Here is a 6000-nt window from a genome sequence, read left to right on the forward strand (position 1 = left end):
AATTTTGTGTTTGTGTAAGTAATGGCTTAAAAGGACATTTTTAGTCCTAGCTTCATTATCACAAAACAAACTAGATTCTTTAACAGCTTCTTCAGCTTCTTGTTAGACATGGATGTAAACCACATTCTGCTTTTTTTTTTTCTGGCTTTCGGATTTCTAAGAAACCATTTCTGAAAAGCAAGCATTTTGGTATGCAAATGCAGACATTTGGCCGGGCGCCACGCTTGTAATCCCAGCACTTTGCAAGGCCAAGGCGGATGGATCACGAGGTCAAGAGATGGAGACCATCCTGGCCAGCATGGTGAAACCCTGTCTCTACTAAAAATACAAAAATTAGCCGGGTGTGGTGGCGCGTGCCTGTAATCCCAGCTACTCGGGAGGCTGAGGCAGGAAAATTGCTTGAACCCTGGAGGGAGAGGTTGCAGTGAGCCGAGATCACACCACTGCACTCCAGCCTGGTGACAGAGCAAGACTCCGTCTAAAAAAAAAATACAAAAAAGAAAGAAAATTCAGAGATTTGAAGCAAAAAATCTATAGATTGCTTAAACATTTTTATGATATTTTAGAGACAGAATTATCCTTCTACTTTTAACTAAGTGGAATGAATGTATTTATTTGAACATGGCTCTTGATATTTTTATTGGTTTTGCTTCTTTGAAATTTCAGAAAACTTTAGTGTTGAAGTTTTCAATTTGTTAAAATTTACTTTTAACTTACTTTTAACACCTTTCTTATGAACAATTTACCTGACAATAGGACTGTTCTAATATTTTAAAAATATTTTTTCATATTTAAAAGTTTTATTTGCTGATTTGGAAATCTAAAATTTTTAGAAACTGAAGGGAAAGAAAACTAGCCACAATTATCGAAAGTAATATGATTGATTAACAGAATATAGTCGTGTATTATCTAAACAGAAATCATACTGATGTACCTGTTGATCTATTAGAAAAAATGCTGTCTTTTTTTTTTTTTTTTTTTTGAGACGGAGTCTCGCTCTGTCGCCCAGACTGGAGTGCAGTGGCCACATCTCAGCTCACCGCAAGCTCCGCCTTCCGGGTTCACGCCATTCTCCTGCCTCAGCCTCCCGAGTAGCTGGGACTACAGGCGCCCGCCATCTCGCCCGGCTAGTTTTTTGTATTTTGTTTTTTAGTAGAGATGGGGTTTCACTGGGTTAGCCAGGATGGTCTCGATCTCCTGACCTCGTGATCCGCCCCTCTCGGCCTCCCAAAGTGCTGGGATTACAGGCTTGAGCCACCGCGCCCGGCCAGAAAAAATACTTTCAATTACATTTTGTAGGACAGGCGCGGTGGCTTATGCCTGTGATGCTAGCACTTTGGGAAGGCCAAGGCAGGTGGACTGCTTGAGTCCAGGAATTTTAGATCAACCTGGACAACATGGGGAAATCCTGTCTCTACAAACAATACAAAAATTAGCTGGATGTGGTGGTACACATGTGTAGTCCCAACCAATGGGGTGGCTGAAGCAAGAGGCTCATTTGAGCCAAGGAGGTCAAGATTGCAGTGGGCTAAGATCGTGCCTCTGGACTCCAGCCTGGGTGACAGAGTGAGACCTTGTCTGAACACCCCCCCCCCCAAAAAAAGGGATTATAACTAATTAAGTGTTCATTGGAAATAACTTCCTTTAATTAAATTGGAATTCCAGTAAAATCTCTGTCCAGTTTAACAAAATATTTTAAAGAGTTCAAGGAAGAAAAATGTCAAACAACTCGGGAATTTAAAAAATAAAACTATAGTATGTTTTTAAAAGGAACTATTATAAACTAACTTCAGATAATACTTGGAAGAGCTAGCTGTAGCTGTAATTGAATTCAATTTATTACTCATACAACTCTGATCAATTTGTCCATTACTTTTTTTAAATAGAATCTCACTCTGTACCCTAACCTGGAGTGCAGTGGCGTGATCTCAGCTCACTACAACCTCTGCCTGCCAGGTTCAAGCGACTCTCCTGCCTCAGTCTCCTGAGTAGCTGGGATTACAGGCACGCACCACCATGCCCGGTTAAGTTTTGTATTTTTAGTAGAGACGAGGTTTCACCATGTTGGTCAGGCTCGAACTCCTGACCTCATGATCCACCTGCCTCAGCCTCCCAAAGTGCTGGCACCATTTTTTAGCTTTTCTCAACCTTTAAGGTAATGCCCATTGTGATTTTAGTTCAGTTGATCAGTCTCCAGACTAGGTGTGACTGATACATTTCCCATCAGAAAATTCTCCCTGCCATATGGTCGGAAATCAATATGATCTCCTTCCGTAAATATCTATTGAGAGACCAACAATTTTTTGATGTTGTAAGTAATATAAAAGAAATTCACGTCTCACTCCTGTCATTTTGAAAAGTATGTTGATAAGTTTCTGATAAAGTTGCTTTATGTTTACAAAGAGAAGCCATAATATCCTGAGTTTCAAAACATCTACTAGATCAAAATAGCCATAGGTCTGTGACTTTGGTCATAATTCAATCAATAAGAATTGACATCTCTTCTGTAGTTTAGGGCTCAATGTGACCAGCCTTCCTACATTTGATAAATGCTCTTTCCAACAGGTACTTCAAAGCTTCCATCATCAACACATGTAGTCCTTTAAGGGCTTGGCTGCTCAGTGGCAGTCATGGTGGCTTATAAATTACCCATTTATAGTAGGTTTTTGGCTTTTGAAGCTGAGTCAATTTCTTGAAGTTTCTGGTCCTCTCTTCTCTGGAAACAGCTTTGCCCCTCTTTACTACAGTCCCATTCCTTCGGGTGGAGCCTCTTACATTTCCTAAACACCTGAAATCTTCACTCCTCCCTTAGATAAAAAACTCTCTTGACATGTCAGAATTTGGGTCACTTTAGTTCTTTCCTCACAAATGACTTCACTGTCCTATAGCCATTCCTTCAGTACATGTATGATAACACTTGTATGATGATACTATCTAACATTTACAGAGGACTTTGTTCTAGCACCGTTTAAAGCACTCTACCTAATTTGTTTGGTTTATAGTAAAATTATGAAGCAGGAGCTATTATTTGTATTTCACAGATGAAGAAATTGAAGTGCAAAGAACTTTAATACTTTGCCTGAGGTTGCAAGAACTGGAATCTGCACCCTAGTAGCTTAACACCAGAGGTCAAATTCTTAAACATTGCAAAGATATAGACTGCCCAAGAACCTTGCTAAACTTCAGTCATACATTAATACCATTTTCTTTGCAAGAATCTATGTTGTTTGTTCCTTACTTAAGTGGGAAGGATATGTGCAAGATAAGGTAGCCAGGGATTTAAGTCTGGCAACAGTTGGACTGCTAGGTTTTCAGAGAAGTGTTCCCCAAAGCAAATTATGGTGCTAATTTCCAGTGTTCCATAAGCACAGCAAGAAAAATGGGAAGTTCTCGGTAAGGTATATAGTTTATTTCTAGAAATAAAGATGAACCAATCCAAGATTGGTTTTTTGTTTGTTTAATCCTGGCAGTATTTTTTTTGAGACAGTCTCGCCCAGGCTGGAGTGCAGTGCCGCAATCTTAGCTCACTGCAACCTCTGCCTCCCAGGTTCAAGCAGTTCTCCTGCCTCAGCCTCCCGAGTAGCTGGAACTACAGGCACGCGCCACCATGCCCGGCTAATTTTTGTACTTTTAGTAGAGATGGGGTTTTACATATTGATCAGGCTGGTCTTGAACTTCTGACCTTGTGATCCACCCGCCTCAGCCTCACAAAGTGTTGGGATTACAGGCGTGAGCCACTGCACCAGGCCACTTTCCAGATATTATAGGCCCTAATTTAATGTGTCTCAAATGCCAAATAAATTTGAGAAGCTTAGACTGGAGCTGCCGTACTGATACAGATTTGGATTTATGGGTGAATGGGTGACTAGAGGTGTCATGTTATTTTCATAGAACCACGCAGGGTTGAAATTAGGAAGGAAAGAAGTTTCCTTGAATGGAGATAGCCAGAGTCAGAATTAAGACCTTTCTTCCAGGATCAATCTGAAATAACATTTTGACAAGTAAAAAGAGGCATGCCTGTCATAGAAGAAATAAAAAGGCAACCTGGAAGAATAGAAAAAGGGAGGTCTACATAGAAATTAGTTACTGTCTACCTGGGCGTGGTGGTGGGCACCTGTGATACCAGCTACTCAGGAGGCTGATGCAGGAGAATCGCTTGAACCCAGGAAGCGGAGGTGCAGTGAGCCAAGATCATGCCATTGCATTCCAGCCTGGGTGACTTGAGGGAAGTGATCACCTAAATCAGTGTTTTATCAACCTTTTAAAATTATCATCCTCCTAAAGAGCCTTTCTAGACATTTTTTTTCCCATTAATTCTCCCATACCCCCACCACGAAATTAAATGCTCAGGAATGATTATTTTGGTAAGGTTAAGCTTTGGAGTTCCACAAACTAAAAATTAAGAGTGAGATTATATCAAAGATTGTTTCAGTCCCCACTGAGTTCCCCACACCCTAGGGAGCCATATCACCCATATTAAGAACTTGTAGCCTAAATAAATCTTATATGGGTGTATTATTCATGGAGTTGTTTTCCACTGCTTACATAGCACATATCAACTATGCCAACCTCTGATTTGTAATATGCTTTTCTTGGATCCAGCCTTAGGATACCAAGAGATATCTTCATCAACATTAACTGTCATTACAATAACATCTAGTCAAGAATAGTCTAAATGGCCGGGTGTGGTGGCTTATGCCTGTAATCTCGGCACTTTGGGAGGCCGAAATGGGTGGATCACTTTGAGCTCAGGAGTTCGAGATCAGCCTGAGCAACATGGTGAAACCTCATCTCTACTAAAAATACAAAAATTAGCCAGGCATGGTGGTGGGTACCTATAATCCTATTGGGGAGGCTGAGGCAGGAGAATCACTTGAATCTGGGAGGCGGAGGTTGCAGTGAGCTGAGATAGCACCACTGCACTCCAGCCTGGGTGAAAGAATGAGACTCCATCTCAAACCAACAAAAAAGTCTAAATGTCCTCAATACTGTCCGTGTGTGGCACTAGTGAAGTAATTTCTGGCCATTAGTGGTGCTATGTTCACCATGAAATTGAGGCTACAGAAATTCCTTTGGAAATGTCTGATTTAGACATTTATCACTTTCAGATGTTTTAGCCATGAAAGAATCTCATGGATTTATTGCAGAAATATGCGATGGTCAAAGACAAGGTATTGGCTCTAGAAGCCAAATTACTAGTCTTTATTCTGGCTTTTTATTTGTGAGACCATGGAGAGTCGTTTCAACCCTGGGAACCTTGATTTACTCTTTAAAAACAGAGAAAACAGGCTGGGCGCGGTGGCTCACGCCTGTAATCCCATGGGAGGCTAGGCACTCAGATCACTTGAAGTCAGGAGTTTGAGACCAGCCTGGTCAGCATGGTGAAACCCTGTCTTTACTAAAAATACAAAAATTAGCTGGGCCTGGTGGCACATGCCTGTAATTTTAGCTACTCTGGAGGCCGAGGCAGGAGAATCTCTTGAACCAGGAGGTGGAGGTTGCAGTGAGTCAAGATCCCACCATTCCACTCCAGCCTGGGCGACAGAGACTCTGTCTCAAAAAAAAAACAAAAAAAAAAACAAAAAAAAAAAGAGAAAATGATAAACACCTTGCAGGTTGTTGCATGGTATAATGGTCATACATTATTTTCTACTCTTTCTGGTAAAGAGTTGGTGTGTCATAGAAAGTACCTGTTCTGTGTGTGTGTGTCTGTGTGTATAATTCGGTGTGAAAAAGAGAAACAATAAGAAAACCCCTTTCCTATAGTTATGTGTAAATTAGCATGGTGTGCTGCAAAAAACATGTGTCAAGGTGATAGGAGAATTATTTTGACTTTCCTGTACAATTATAAAATGATTCAGTGAGTTTGGTTAGGTATTCTCGTTCTCTGAATCTATATCCCTGTCTGCTTATGACCAAAAAAAAAAAAAAAAAAAGAAAAAAAAATCATGGCAAGGGTCTCTCAAGCTCTAAAGAATATGTCAACTATGATACAAGTAG

Source organism: Macaca nemestrina, chromosome 9, assembly GCF_043159975.1.
Source record: "Macaca nemestrina isolate mMacNem1 chromosome 9, mMacNem.hap1, whole genome shotgun sequence".
Classification (NCBI taxonomy): Eukaryota; Metazoa; Chordata; class Mammalia; order Primates; family Cercopithecidae; genus Macaca; species Macaca nemestrina.